Below are 15,177 nucleotides of genomic sequence, written 5' to 3'. Positions count from 1 at the left end.
CTTTTTTCTTCAAAAGGTCCTATATGAACCTTTCTTATTATACCATTTGGTCTTTGGCTTGCATAGCCCATTAGTGCATGCTATACTATTTTTGTTTCAAATTGTGTATGTGCTTACTTTAGCATGAGGAAGTCTGAAACTGCTTGGGATTTCAATGCCATACATAAGAACTACATGCTGAAACTTAAGCGGGGCGTTGAAGATGCACTTGAGACAGATACACTTGCCTAGATGGAGAACCTACAACTTGGCACATCAGCAGTAGCAGCATGCAGCTCCACAAATATAAAACTATGCAGAAAGACAAATTCGACCTAGCCATACATCTTTCTCTGTCACGTCTGGGGGAAGGAGAGCACCCATTGCTGTCAGTCTTCCTAGGCAGAGAGAAAGCTAGAGGTGGTCACCTTCTGCTCTCTACTCTGAACTACAAAGCCACAGTCCTGGCCAATGGTAGCAAGTATTTACAAAGAAAACCAAGTGTACATCACTACTAATGCTGCACATGCAGCTTTAGAAAGTTCTTCATGAAGATGTAAAGCTGCTCAATTCAAGGAAAGGGTGGATTAACAGCCAGAAGGGACTGATTCAGTTATCTGGGAAGAAGTATTTATAACTGTGTTGCTATAGTGCAAGCGTACACGATAAGAAAGATATAGGTGTATCTTTAAATTACAGACACACAAATTGGGAAAGACTGCTTGCTGGTGTATCCTTTCCTTTTGCTTGGATGGAAGAATTGCTGCAGGCTTTTTTGGGTCTGTTTCTAGATAGCTGGGGGAAGAAAATAAATATTTCCTATGCTGCAGGGAGAAATCCGTTGTGTTTTTTTTTTTTTTTTTCTTTTTTTCTTCCCAAGGCCCTGTAACTCTTCAGAAAAATGCTGGCAATATCACAGATAATCCTGAATTTGAAGTTGATAAGCATTTGGCCATTTAGTTTATAAGAGTGGCTTAAATGCACACAAGTAATATCTGTATTGCAGTGGTAGCATTGTATGCAACATTTTTCTTGGGTTTTGAAGGTCTGAAGCATCTAGATGATCCTTTATCTAGGCCTTCGCACCTTATGATGCAAGTGCCTTCTGGTATGCAGCTTTTTATAGATACTTTTAAGAGATTCTATTCATTCTGAAACTGCAACCCAGGCCCTGAGGGTCCGTGTTCTTGAGCTTTTCCTTGGTAGGACTCTGTGTTCTCATCTTCTCATTGTATCACTCCCAGGTAAACAGATAGTAGTTAGGGATAAGCTGTGCCTCACTAACTTTAAAGGCAAAAGATATGTGACACACTCTCTCTCTCTTTTTCTTAAGGAATGATAGCAGTCATTCTTGGCTGGGAAACTGCAGAATAAATACTGCTGATATAAAGCATTATACATTTTTAATTTGGGATTATAAAAGGCTATGAAGAAAGGAAGAAGAAAAATGTAAAACTTAACATGAAGGAATATTTAATTTTATTCATGGAACATTTTGGCAAAATCCCCTGGATCTGCACAGCACCTACAGATTTAAGATGTCTTTGCACAGCCAGAGGCTGAGATCATGGCTGTCTAACTACAGTTGGATATTTTCATATCTGCCAAGTTTAGTCTTAAATAAATAAATAAAAAGGTCATGCCTCATGCTTTGTTCAAACTCTTGAAATGGTTCTTGCTTAATATTCTAGGGGATAGTGACCTCAGAGCTTGTCCTCCTCCTCAAAATCCTGCATGGGACCAAGCAAGTAGCTGTTTAAACGAAGCCATGAAATGTCTGAAGGTACTTTCTGAAATCCCTTAAAATGACCCTGGTTCAAGAAATATGCCCTACTTACTGCCAAGAGTGCAGTAAAGTCAGTCACTGGAAATCTATTAGTTGTGGGCAATTGCAAGTGCATTACCCAACATTAACTCACAAAAAGGAAAATTAACACAGTTAAGAGTAGTTTTTGCCAGAGAAAGATGAACAAATAAGAGCAGAAGCTGAGTGGGAAGCTTCAGGCAGCAGGAGGGGGGGACTGTAAAGATCATCTGTTCAGACATGCTTTTTTTCTTCTCCTGCAACTCCCCAGGTATCTCTCTGACTTTTTTAAAGTCACACATGCCAATAGACATAATATAGCTACTGTGAAATTCGTAGTAAGGATCATCATAAGCCAGGAGGCAGTTTTCAAGCACCACTGCGATCATGGGGAATGTTTTTAGGGTGAGGTCATGTCCAAAGGCAGCCGGAGCTGATGATGTGCTTGTGCTTGAGAGGTGAATAAGCACCTTGGCTTGAGTGGTCCCTGCTCCAAAGAGCCTGCAATCTAATAAATCTGGCACACATAGCCAGGGCTGTATTTAAAAAAAAAAGTCCTTGTGTGTGTGTTTGTGGTTTTTTAAGTCATTGAACTCTTCCTTCTTTATCTCCCTCGATTTATGCATCTGCTCTGTCCAATTTGCCAGCCAGCCAGTTCTGGGCAAAGTATTTTTCTTTATCATGCTACCTCACACAAATACCATCAAGTCCTGTTATGACAACTAAAAGATGGAGGGAAGGGAAGCAGCAAACCTGCCAGCAAGTGTTTTCTGGTAGGTCTGTAAAGAGGGCAGGAAGGATGGACAGGAAAGCTCTGTGTGCTCCTACCTTCTCCTTTACTTGCAGTTTTCTGTTCCGGTTTCCCTGTTGCTCAGAAATGCCTGTCTCTATGATAGTCTGCTGCATCTGTGCTTTGTGATAATGTTGCTGTTCAAACAGCAGTAGGGAATGGAGCATGTAGGTGAGAGAAAAATATCCAGTCAAACTCGAGCAGGATTTGGTCAGTATGTTTTTCTTCAAGGCTTCTAAGCCAGAAAGGCTCAGAAAGATCTCTGGCCTTGTCATGCTATGTTCATGGTCATGGCAAACCATAGTGCCTTACGTGGCAGTTTGTGGTCTTCTGATGCAGGTGACCTCTGTTTTCAAATACATGTAAACAGTTCAAGTCTTTGCAGACTTGTCATGATTCACCTTAAATGATATGAGTTAGTTTATGCAGATTAAATCATGAATAGCTCAGGGTTCATTCTGTTATGGTAAGATGGTCATTTGCACTGTGTTACTATTTGAGGGTGACTCTTTCACTGAGTTTAATATCCTGTTTGTTTACTGGAAAAAAAGGTCCGAATTTTTTATTATTTTAAACATATACCAATTCCTGTTTGATCATTCTTTCTCTTCTACTTTTTTTTAAAGAGACTGTAATTGTTCCTTGTATTTTATTTTACTCCGAAAAGTCTCTTTTAAAAAAAGAGAAAGAAAGAGGTCATTCACTCATTTGAACACCTTGCTGGGGATATTTAGAGAGATCTTTTGTCTACAGCAAGAGAAAATTGTTTTAGGATGGTTGGTGGGCTTTTTGTTTGTTTGGTTTTGCAGCTTAGTAAATCCAGTGGTGGGGGAACAAAATCCACCTGGTGACCAGGGACAGTGGTTTCCTGGGCTGCTTTTGGTGTCACACAGTGGAATTCACCAAAGACAGTGGGCTTGGGTGAGCATTGCTGAGGAGGACTCTGAGAAGGCTCTAGTAGTGCAAGTTTAATGTAAGGTTTTGTTTGGCCAGTAGAGCTTTTTGCTACTGGTTGTGGTGGCAGGTAAAATGGAGAGGGGTTCCAGTATGGCTCTTGCAGTAAAAGTTGAATTTGCTTCCTCACAATGAAGATGAAGTAAAGATTTTTACATGGGTTTATTGCAAATGGAAATCCTAGAGGGATTCTAAATAGGGAAGGCCATGGTGCCATTTTATAGCTCCTGTCACCATACTTCTGGTGTTTCATGTTGGGTTATTCTTTCTTAGTTTTTGCCTCTAAAGCGATTTTCCAAACTCCCTTGCAGGACACTGACTGTACTTTCCCCCTCTCCAATGATTTATGCCTAATTTAGAAAATCTAAATCAGTGCTATGATAATTTATAACCTAATGATTTTCCTTAACCATTTTCTTCCATCCTCAAGAGGTCTCTGGAGTACCACATGATACAGAAAATTCAAGTTTTGAAATGAGTGCTGGCCTGGACTATGTAAACTCCATAACTGTTTGGCTGTCAGTCAGAGGAAAATTGATGTCAGGTCATCTCTGGAAACTGCTGGCACAGCGCTGCTTTTCAGTAACTTTTAGTAAACTTAACTTTTCCCATTTCATAAGAAAATAATAACAGACATTAAATAACTCATCTACATATTATATCCTTGTATGAAAAAGTATGTCATACTGGTGCTGTTTGTTTATCTTGCTGTCTTCTGCTTTTTCATCCTGGTTAAAAACTTTTCCCAGTTTTCTTTCTAAATCTACTCTCTTCTGCTCACAACTTGCTTCCTAGAGCATGGATGCCCATCTTGACAGACCTGGGGCTTGGTAAAAGATAGCATGAGGAATTGAAGAGGTCACTTTTTTTTTTTGTTTGCTCTTTCACATTCTGCAGGCTTAATTCTCCCATTTCTTACACTGCTTTGCTGCATTTGGGTGTTTGTATTTTAAAATAAATTAAACTGATATTAAAAATATAGTAGTAAAGTAAGTTGGATACATTGCATTGGCCAGTAGAATCGGGTTCTGCTCAAATGCTCTACAGCACCAATTTGATGCTGCTTGCGAAAATGAGATTGAGATGAACATGCATCCACTGTTCTCACCCTCACTTGAGCTGGCCGGGGGCCTACTATGAGTGTTTCTGAAGTGATGGTAAGGTGATTGAATTGAATGTGGCATGACACTCTAAGCAACAGTTATTGGAAGAAATATTCCCTTTGGAATATACTGTTTAATACACTTATTTTTAAAATGTTTGCCAAACATATTTTTCTGCACTAAACCACTACTGCATTTGAATATCTTCTGTTATCTTTTCATGGAAGTTTCACATTTCAAACACTGTATAGGTGTTGTGAGAGTCCTTTCACTGTAGGAAACAAATTATCTGCATAACCTTATTATGAGTGTGTTTCTTTCTTCAGTAGAAGTTGCAAGCAGCCATGCTCTCTATTTTGGCAGTTCCAGCTTCAGATTATTCTGGAGGTCAATTGCTATTTCAAAGTCTAGCTTTTGAGTTATCCCAAATACTTTTTTTCCCCCTCTTGTCTGAGTTTCTTTTGCCTCCAGTAGTGGATCATTTCTCTTATGATAGCCTGGACAGATATTTTGTGTCAAGGTTATTCACTTCTCTTGCTTCTTGTCTAAGTGACAGGCAGTTAGTATAAGTAACTCCTTTCCCCTTGAAAAATCCTTTGGATAACTTTTTTTAAAATAAAATGGATATTTCATAAGAGTCTTCTGTTGCGTTTACTGGAAGCATCTCCCATCACTAGGATCTACTGCAGGGGAACTATCACTGATTAAAGCACTGAGTTGTGGTTGCCTTTACTTATAATGGGATGGCTTGCTGGTATTGATTTTGTTCTCTTCATGCTTTCATAGGTATGTAGCCTTTATAGAGTGAAATTCTGTCAGCCATTCATGACAGGATGGTGTTGGAGAAGAGATGCTTCTCAACTTATGTTAGTCTTTCTTACATCCTAGGAGACTAAATACAGTCCAAGAAATGTTACTCACATCTCCAGATTTGGTGGACCCAAGTACTAAGTAGGAGGGTGGACTTCCATGGTATTCCAACAAAAAGAAAGAGGAGAGCAGCATTTTAGACATTGCTTATAGTTTGCAAAAGGCAAATGTTTTTCTTGCTTTTTGCTAATGGTACGGCCTGCTTACGTGTAGCTTTTAGGTCTCAAAGCCAAAGAGCACACTCTCCCAGCAGTGTTCACAAATGATCTCTCTACCTGTATCAACCTGTTCCACTGCAAATAATTCAGTTTTGGCCATATGTGTTGGGAACGTTTTTATAATCTGTCAGTGGAACATACTAGTAATGAAGCGGTGGGACAGGATTGGAGGGTTAGCTACTGTCCAGTGATTTTTCATTTGCTGGTAGCTTTCTATGATGAAGCTGCTCTTGAAGATATCTTTTCCTTCAGGTTTACCCACAATTCAAAATGAATGTTTATTACAATAGCTTAATAACGAGACCCAACCAGAAGACCTGTTCTAGCTGTTTGCCGTATTAATCAATTCAAAATATCCCTCTGTGAAAGGGATGTTAGGTGATCAGCATGTGGTCCCTGTTATCAAACATGGAATATTTCTTTCATTTGCTGCTTATGGTCCTGATACAGTTCATTCCACTGATGGTTTTAATAGTGTTTGTACTTGCACAGGTTTTCTTTCTTAGTTGAGTGTCTGGGCCTTGCTAGAAACGTGCTACAGTTAGCTGGGAGGTGCTGTGTGGTGTGAAATATGAAAGCAGCTTGACATCAAGGAAGAAATGAGATCCCCAGCTGCACTGAGGTCAGTTGGTCAGAGGACAGACAGGTTTCCCTTCTCCTTTATCTGGGGTTTCCTCATGGCACTGCCTGTGGCTCTTGGTGTACATATTGAGGAGAGGGAGTCACTTCTAGAGGCTTTGCTTTCAGTGAAGGGTGATGCAGAGCTGTCTTACACTTTGAGTTTTTGTTTGCCTAAAACCTGATTGCTTTGGGGTAATGGCTGCTTGCTAGTCCTGCTAGAAATGTATGGTTCTCAGGCTCTTGAATGACATTTCCCCCAGCGGGCTATTTTTCTTTCACTAAGGAATAAAATGAGTTGATTGTCCAAAGAGATCCCCAATGCTGGCCCTGTTCGCTGATAGAGCAAGGTGGACTTCTTTGCCAGATGTTCATAGGACCCCTATACTCATTGGTGTAAGTGCTCTGGTGGACACCCATTATCCCAAGTGCTGTGTAAACAGAGGTCACTCAACAGTTCCTTCTTCATAGAGTTTCCAGCAAAAAGCCTGATAATAAAATGAATGCTGAGGTAAAAGCAGGTTCTGCATGTATCCAGGCCTCCCTTCTTGAAGTGCTCACTAACTTAATTGTCTTGAGAGCAAAGCAACAGAATATCCGGTATGAATTGTTTCCTTTTTAGGAGTGGACGTGGGTTTGGCCCACTCTGATAGGCAGAAACTCTGTGGCTTAATCCTGAATTTGGAGGCTTTTCAGTATTTGAGGTGCTGAAGTCTGCATTCTGCTTCTGTCTCCAGGTATAAATTTGCTCCCGTTCTTCATGTTTGGCTTAAGTTCTTGTATGGCAGCAGCACTGCCAGTGTGATGAGGGACTGAATAACATTGTTGATACAAAGTGTAGATATGGACCTCTGTTCTGCATCTGGTGAGAGGAAGAGAAGTGGTTTAAAGTGATGTTTAAACTGGAGAGGTCCTTCCATAGAGTTTAAACATCTTTAGGGGCAGTAACAACCTTCTGCACTGTTTGGGGGTACTGTAATATTCCCTGAAATGCCAAAAGTACTTAAGCCTTGCTTTCGATCCTGTTCCTCCCAAATCCAGCATACTGCCTTTAGCAGCACTTGTGAGGGCCCTAACAACAAGGCAGCCTCTCATTTTTTTTCAGTGTTTTGGCTGGCCTGTCTCTTCCAAGCTGGAAACCAAGCCTTTAGGTCTCTTTTAGACTACTCTACCCTGAGGCTGAGTTTTGAGGATTTTGCCCTGATATAAAAATGTCCTTTCTTCCTTTTTAATCTATGAAACTGAAATATATCTAGTCAGAAGTTTGAGTTGTAGACTTTTCTTTTCCCCTACAATTAATAGATATCTTTTTTTTCTTTATTAAAGCAGAAAACTTGTGGTGCCCACTGATTTCAGTGGCTAGTGTGTGGTATACTGCACATTGCAAAACATCTCTTGGCCCTGCAGTGCCATTTGTGACTCTGGACAGGCTTGAGGCCTGACTGCTGGAAAGAGCAGCAGTATAGATGCTGCTTCTACGGTGCCTGTGGTAGTGAAAAAAGAAGAGACTGAGATGGAAAATAGATTAATGTTAGGTTGGGAGCAGTGAAAAGAACGGTCTATTTGTCAAGAGTGTATTGCTATAAAGGCTGACTGGGGTGTCTGGGGCTGAGATGGGGCATATTTGGCTGACTTGGGATGGGAGATTAAATAGTGACAGATGGTTCACATGGTTTTCTAATGCAGGGAAAGGTATGAAGCACGTCTGTGTTTGCATGAGAGAGTGCCAGAGCCTGGAGGATTGATTACGTGTGAGAAGCTTAATGTGCGAGTGTAGTGTTTGTGTGCAAGCATGCGCGGGCAAGAGTGTTTGTGTCCAAGGATGTGTGCGAGAGAACTTGTCCAGCTGTGTGTATGTGTGTGCACAAGGGGGGACTCTCATGTTGGTACTGTAGTGAGAGAGGACTTGACCATATTTGTGTAGGCTGGTAAGTTTTGTTGTGATTTTTCTTTTTCTTTTTTTCCCCCTCAAGGCTGATGTAACTTCCCTCGCTGTAAAGCTATAAATGCTGCAAAGCTATTCTGAAATGTTCTTTCCTGCAAATATTATTAGCTCTTTAAATCTCATTAGTTTTAATAAAGCATTCTGTCGTAAGTCATTAAAATTTCTCTTCTAATATTTTAAAGTATGATGAAGCCAAATTTTATAGTACATACCTAAGTCATAACATATAGAAGGCACTTAATTTGTGGGCCATTATAACATACTTTGGGTCGTGTTATGGCCAAAGGCTGTGACTTAATTTACCCAAAAAGTACTGTAATCACATTGAAATGCACTTCCTAAACTTTCTTACAGTATTTTATGGACCGAGTTCTTTACAATAAGGAATATGGTCAAGCGTGTGCATTTACTGAGCATGATGAACAAGAATCTGGTATTGCTGATAGTCAACCAGGAAATCTTGTTTGTATCCAGAATTTTTCAGTCATGCTATGAAGTATAGCAATGTGTATAATAGTATTGCATTTAGCTAAATTGCTTAGCAAATAAATAGAAATCAAGATTTGGACAATACAGCTATGGCTTAAAAATCATTGTGAAAAATGGTCATGGCTGTACTGGAGCTTTATGACAGCTTCACAGCTGTGCAGTTCAGAATACTTTAGAAGAGCAAAAGCAATTAGATCAGATTTGGACAGACTAAGAGTATATCTTATCAAAATCAGTTTGTTCTGTTTTGCTATACTCTTTCTCTTGGATTTTACCATCCTTTTCAGCCTGCTGCTTTCTTTCTCTTCACTCATGGTCAGCACCTTGAACTCGTTCCCTACGTTCTCTTAGGTATAATGCAACCTGTCTTTCAGAAATTGTTCTATCTTTTTTTCCCCTTTTTATCACAGGGCAGCCTTTGAATTTGCTCCTCTGAAATCCTGGTTGACTGCAACAAACAAGAAATCTATGTGAAATTAAAACTCCATCCTATTAGTAATAGTCTAGTTGCAGAGATTAGTCTAGGAGCAATTGGTTGGGAGTAGGAAACTAAACATTTTTTAAGGATGGCCTCACTTTGGCTCTCAGCTTACTGAACACATTGTAAACTTTTTTTATTCTAATATATATAAAAATAGTGTGCCAAGAACAGCTAGAGAGAGAGGAGTGTTGAGTGTGAAGTTAGGCTATTCTTTATTTAACTTATTAGATAGTCTGACACGTTGCTGCTTATGTATTCTGCTGCAGTTGTACCACTCTCCCATCAGCTCTATCCTGCTAAGCTGGGAAAATGGTTCAGTAGGAAACTGCCAAGAAAGAGCGAGGTGCTGTGGGGAGTTGTGTGGGGGAGGCCATAAATGGCACTCATGTTCAAGTCAGTACCTCAGAAGTGCCCTTGTGTGCTGCCTGGGATGGTGAGCTGCTGAAAATATTGTCTGGTAGCTGAGAGGTGAGAAGAAAAGCCTTGACAATTCATGGCCAAAAGAGTTGAGTTGGACAGCTGATGCAACCCTGTGGTGCCCAGGAGTCCCAGATGTTCCCAAAGAGCAGGTGACAAATTCTTATGTGGGTAAATAGAATTACAGGGGCAGTTCTTGACACCTCTCAGTGAAGGACTGCATTGTACGCTGGAGCAGAAGGATTGCACCTGTTTGGCTTGAAAAAAAATTCTTATTGTTCATATTTAGTAATTTTGATTGATATTAAACTCTTGATGACCATACTGCAACTGTGTGGGAAATAAGCTTGTTGAGTTGGTTTGCACTGGTGGGGAGGGGAGATGGAAGGGGAGAAAGGAAAAGATTCATTAAAAATGCTGCTTGGGGTGCTATCATGTGGCAATGAGTTGCTCAAGATGTTTTTGCTCTAAAAATGAAATCTTTACTATAGTTTCTGCCTTTTGTTCTGTCCTATACCATCACCCTCGTGTTAGGAGCAAAATAGATTAGGTGCCAGTGCCTGGTATTTCCTGGTCTCTGGAGCATTCATCATTCATTATGCCACTTCGTTGTAGATCTACCACAAAATCCTCGTGAAACCTCTGTCTTCAGAGCCCTGCTTTAAAAGGGGGCAGGGGCAATGTGCTGTTGTCTTCCTTCTCTTTCCCCAAGTCTTACCTATTGTTTTCTCCCTCTCTCTCTGGTAAATTGTGTGTCTTCATGTTGACACAGGCATAGCATCTGGCCTCTTGACAGAAGTTGCAGATGATCAGAGTTGGCCATTATAGAGTCAACAGTTTTGTGTGGGTGGGAGTGTGTGTGTGAGTGTGTGTGTGTGTGTGTGTGTGTGTGTGTGTGTTTTAATTTGTTGTGGCTTTGGGTTTTTTTGTTTTTGTTTTTTGTTTTTGTTTTTTAAGTCTTATCTCAGTTATTGGCTTGCTTTCTATTTTAAGAGTCAAGCTGTACCTTAGTGAAACCTTACCAAAGTCAGTCATAGGACCCATTCAAAATTTAGAAGTGTATCTGGCCTTGTGTTTTAAGTCACCACAGAAAATAACCCCACACGCACAAAAAACATTCATACTAGTTGGGAGTGTGCGAGTTCAATGCCCAGTATCTGTTTTAATTGATGAAAACTAAAAGGACTGTTCAGATAGTGAATGGTTTCAAAATTATTTCTGGTCTTCCCATTCTAAAGCAAGGAGTAAAAGAGATTCTTTTTGTTTATTATTCTCAAATGTGACTTGCTGTTAGCGATCTCTCTTGTAGTAACTGTCTTCTCCCTGCTTCCCCAGGCTCCAAAGGTGCAACCTCCAGAGCACAAAGGAAGTGAGTGGGTTTTTTTTTCCTTTTTTTTTTTTCTTCTTTCTCCCTTGGGTGGGTACTGAAACTCATGTCTGCAGGTATTAAAAGTAAGCCTATCTGGGAGGCAAACCGAAATCATTTATTGTGAGAAGCAGCAGGGAAACTGTGTGAGCTTAGCAAGGGTGAATTTTGAAGATGCTGATCAGCTGCTGAATTTAGTGGAGAACTCCTATTGACTTTGTCAGTGGATTTTGAGTCAGATCCTGCTTGCTTGTTTTGAAAAAACTTGGACAGGAATATTTATATTACAGAAACCATTATTTAAATGTGGGAAAGGTGGGAGCGGTTGAAAGGCACACTGCAATTTTTGCCAATTGTCTTGAAAAAGCCCTGGAATAACTAACGAAATATTAAACTGTTCTACTGTACATGTCCTATTCCTTTTAAAGAGTGCTTATATTTAAATATAAACACTTCAGGGCTATTCCATATTGAATTACCCTCCAAGAAATATTTATATCCATTGCTATAACCTTACTTTAGGGTTTTGGATCCTACTGGAGTCTGTTAGTATGAAAAGCTGCTTTGTCGGGTGGTGCCTGGGAAACCCAAGGCTACTCAGCTGAGCCACTTGCTTGTTTTGTTACAAATTCTAAGCTAGACTTCAGTTCGCCTGAAAGTTCAGCTGAAAGCCATAAATTGATCTGAGCAACCCCAGGTTCATATTTAAAATTTTACATCAATCCTAAATGGAATTTTAACTGAGGGTTTTTAAGATCATTCAAATCCCAAGCTCTAACGCAACTGAAAACCCATGTGAACCTGACATAGAGATGTTTTCATATACCTGTGTGAATTTTTAGTGTGTACTTGTCATATACTGCAGGTCTTCTTAAGACATGAGACGTGTCAAAGAGCTGCTTTCACTTTACTTTTTCAGTGTTAAGTTACTTTGACCCTTAATTGCTAAATTATTCTGCGTGTATCCATGCTGTAGGAAAGTGAAACAAACCTGACAAGGATAAACTGTTTTTCTGTCTTTTCCCTCTTTTTTTCTTTTCATTATGTGTCATCACTGGTATGGAAAACTTTACATTGTTTTGTACCTTTTTTCATTGTGGTTTCCCCCCCTCCCACCCCGGTTTGAAGTGTCTGACTATTTAGGTGCCACACTGATTGGTGCATGTAGCCTAGGAGAGTTAAGTGATACCTCAGTTGTGTAACGTGGTGTTTTCAACTAGCAGACTGGTGATGGATGGAGCATAGTGGTTTGCAACGAAGTTTGATGGCTTGTGGTGATCTGACCCGTCTCCTTTGCGTAGCATTTATGGTGTTTTCAACTGGCAGATTGGTGATGGATGGAGCATAGTGGTTTGCAACAAAGTCTGATGGCTTGTGGTGATCTGACCTGTCTCTCTTCTCCTACTTAAAAGTATATAAGTTTCTGTTCTGTAAGTTTTTTAGGAGTGCCTTTTTAAAAAAAAGAAATCTAGTGATTTCAAGACTGTAACTCTGTGGGATCCTCTGCTATAACACTGTCTGTGATAACGCATATCATAAAGATATGCCAAAGTTCTGGTGTAGATCTGAATTTCTGCAACGTTTGAGTGGAAGAGTGGGGACTTGGTCTGAAAATCGCTGAAGCTTTTACTGAATGGCTCTGTCTGTTTTATTCTGTTGAATTTGTGCCTTTTGGGTTCTTTCAGTGGTTCCTCACTTGTATGTCAGTAGTGCTTACAAGCCGCAGTCATGAACTGCTATGTCAATATTCAGTTGGACTTTATGCAAATTAAAAAAAAAGTTTGGTTTCGGCCCTGGTTTTGAAAAGCTGGTGGCTCTCTTTCCCCTTCTACCTGTAAATTTTATTTAACAGAATATTTAAGAATGTACTGAAGTCCTCTTGTCTCATTGTTTTTAGTACATTCTTTAGATTAGCAATTTAGTAACTAATTTAGATCACTAATTACTAATCTTGTCTAAATTAAGCCAGTCTTTCTGGCTTTTTTTTTTTTTTTTTTTTTTGATAAATGGCAGTTGCATTTTTTTTAGCTATTGCTAAGTAGTGTTACCTATTTTTTTGATACCTCTGATAAATGAGGTTTTCCATCATTTTTATGTTCCAACCTTGATAAAACAAATATTTTCACATTTAAATTGGGCCATTTTTTTCTGTCCCAGTCAGATCTGCTACAGTTTGCTGAAGTAAAGTAATGATGGCTTTGATTAAGCTATATCACAAAGCTGGATCTACTGGGGAGCAGTTACTGGGATCTTGCTAATGTTTAGCCATTAGAAGTTATAAGGAAGTCCTAAACTATATTTTCTTTTGGTCTATGAGATTATGATGGAACAAGTTTTAAATAGCCAAGCCAGGCAAAAGGCAGTTGCCTATATGCCCCTCTTTTCAGTTATGGCTAATTAGGTATTTTCTTCTTCTCCTGGGAGGCTGTAGGGGGATGGGACATGGAGACTTCTCATAGTCATAGCATGAAATAATACATGTTGATTTTTAAATGTAGCTACAATGAATCAATTAGAGCTTTCAAAACTTCAGTCATGCAAAATAGGATGGCATTTCAGGGTGAGACAGAGAATATAATAAAGCATGAGAGCTGTCAGCACAAAGTACTAGAAACAATACAGGAAAAAATTTTTTTCCCAGAATGCAGGATTAAAGCTGACTGCCTGAACACTCTTGAGGATATTCATAAGACTACAACTCATTCACAATTCTAAGAGCCTGCCCCTGCAGTTTTTGATCTGGCCTCGTTGTAAGAAAAGCATGGGCGAATTTCTTTTCAAACCAGACATGTTATGCACATTCTCACATAAGAAACAAATATTTCATAGTTCTCATTTCAGAAAAAAATTAAAATCTGACAGTATTGGGTATGTGTCAATACAGAAACTTGAATGCTCTAAAATAAAGCACAGATTCTGAAATATTTTTGTTCACACTGAGTAACTTCCTATTTTATGATTAGCCAACAGACTCCTCTGGAGTAAACACTGGTACTTACTGAGAGTAAAGATGGGTGTAGTGGTCTCTGTTAACTGTGAAGGAACAAACTTTTCGTAGTTGGACAGTTGAGATGTTAATTGTTCCAATGGTGGCTCTGAAACAAGTCAAATGTAAAATCCTCAGTACGGTTGTGTCATAGGCTTCTAGAGGATCAGCTTTTCTCCTTGATTGGTGTGGACTTTTTTGAATCTAATGAAAGTTAACAGTTGTGTTTAAATTTTGATTCAGGTTGTCGTTGTCCCAAAAGCTTACAAACAGAAGATATTTGGGAGATGTTCTTCCGTAGCGATGGCCGAGTCACAACAAGGCACGAGCATCTATCTTTGCACACTTTCTACTGTTGTGGTAGGGAAGTAGTTACATAAAGAAGAAGGTTTCTATACTACCCAAAAGGCTGATTTGAGAGGTAGCACCATGGGGACCATGTGGACCAAGCTTTCACATGAAAACTTGCATGTTTATCAGTTCTTTCTGTGTACCGATTCATTCCCATCCCCTCTTCTCTTGCTCAGGGACGTGTAGAGTGACTTCCCAGCAGGTGGGCTGGGCAGGAGGACCTGTGAACTAGTTTCACAGACTTTGTCACCTGTGTGGTGAAATCAAGATTATCTTTTCAGAATGTAAAACATGCCTGGAAAATCCCATCCCTGTTTCTGCTGCCAAACAAAGCATACATAGTAGAAGTTACTGGCCTCATAGGCTCTTCTGGTCCTCTCCAGCCATATCTTTCTTCGCTCGTGGTCTAAATTTAGGTCATTCTTTGTGGCCAGGGAACTTCCTCTTCTCTGTGGGATGTACCAAACTGTTGGACACTGGATATTTATTTAACGAAGGGGAAGCTGGCTGGAGGGAATCTCCTTTGGAATATGCAGAAGGAAACTTTTTCAGTATATGTAGGAAAGATGTCATTTCCATTAGGAAAAAGTTGCACTGAATTTATAAGACATGTAACCAAGAGAGTTCTATAGACATTCCTTGAAAACATTAATTGTTTAATTGAAAATGTTATTCTTATGGATTTTCTTTTAAACAAACCTAAAAGATTTTACAGTGAGGATAAAATTCTGTAGAAACTTTTAGCACATGGGCCTTTTCATTTGAGCATTGTCATTGTTCTTTCAAAATATCCTCCAACCTTTCCA

Source organism: Dromaius novaehollandiae, chromosome 3 (genome assembly GCF_036370855.1).
Source record: "Dromaius novaehollandiae isolate bDroNov1 chromosome 3, bDroNov1.hap1, whole genome shotgun sequence".
NCBI lineage: Eukaryota > Metazoa > Chordata > Aves > Casuariiformes > Dromaiidae > Dromaius > Dromaius novaehollandiae.
This window is presented reverse-complemented; position numbering follows the sequence as displayed.